Source organism: Myotis myotis, unplaced genomic scaffold, assembly GCF_014108235.1.
Source record: "Myotis myotis isolate mMyoMyo1 unplaced genomic scaffold, mMyoMyo1.p scaffold_m19_p_14, whole genome shotgun sequence".
NCBI lineage: Eukaryota > Metazoa > Chordata > Mammalia > Chiroptera > Vespertilionidae > Myotis > Myotis myotis.
The window spans coordinates 6332403-6333485 of record NW_023416318.1 but is presented as its reverse complement, the minus strand read 5'-3'; the positions used below and the strand labels follow the sequence as shown (position 1 = coordinate 6333485).

The 1083-nt window shown below is 36.5% G+C and overlaps 1 non-coding gene across 1 annotated transcript; it reads left to right on the top strand.

The window, feature by feature from the left end:
* Positions 1-613: 613 nt before the first annotated feature.
* LOC118669612 lies at positions 614-716 on the top strand. The gene has a single exon (XR_004972064.1). It is a non-coding gene; the product is annotated as a U6 spliceosomal RNA (small nuclear RNA).
* The last annotated feature ends 367 nt before the right edge of the window (positions 717-1083 follow it).

The window sequence follows — 1083 nt, the reverse complement described above, 5'->3', positions numbered from 1 at the left end:
CATTTCTGGCAGCATCTATCTAATTGGAGGAGGAGGGAAATCATTAAATCTCTGTCCCATAGCCCTAGTAGGTATTTGGTGATTCTATAGTGGAGGTGACCCCAGGAGGGATGAATAGTCTTGACACCTAATGTCTTAGAAGGTAAATGTCCAGAAATGTAGGCTTGGAGTATTTCACTGGATTTTCTTAGACAGTATAAATGATGTTACTAGATGTAAAGAACATAAAGCTAGAATGTATGGCAATAAAAATAATTGTTAAAATCCTCAAAGCATTTCTGATGAGGCCCTGGTGAATCTCAAATAAGCAATTCTACCTACACTTGACCAGCCCTACCTATACTGTAGCTATGAGCTTCTCTGTCTTTTTTTATGTCAAACATTATAAATGTAATAGACCAAGGGACTGTCTAACATGGCCATTCCTATCATAGCAAGAAAAGGTTGCATTTTAAATCGCAGAGAATATATATTACAAGATTATTTCATAAAATAGAGCTCATCTTGCCAAATTTACTTTTCAATTGAATCAAACCATGGTAGACATGATGAAATTATCCTGAAATCATAGAATACTATGTTGGAAGTGACTTAAAAAGATCATCTCTCATACACACTACAGCAGCCCATATACTAAAATTGAAATGATACAGAGAAGATTAGCATAGCCTGTGCACAAGAATGACATGCAAATTCATGAAGAGTTCCATATGTAAAAAGAAATCATCTCTTCAAGTGATTACCAAACCTGTTCCAATATGAAGACCCCTTCCTAAGATCAAAATGAAAAACATTATGATATGCAGATGGGAATAGTTTCAATTGATTAAGAATTTACATTACAAAAAATAGCCACTATCAGTTAAGGAATGCTTCTGGAAAACTTTTGTTAAATACACTTAAATGTATTTTGCTTATGTGAGTAAAACATGAAACCATCCTATAGAAGAGAGGAATATGCTAATTAGCCATTACGCCCTGAGGTGTAACGACCCAGCAAGTCATGACCAGATCACGAATCAGCAGGAGGGTGAGCCAGCTACTGGAGGGCAGCAGGGATTCCTGCGCAGGGCTACTGGTTTA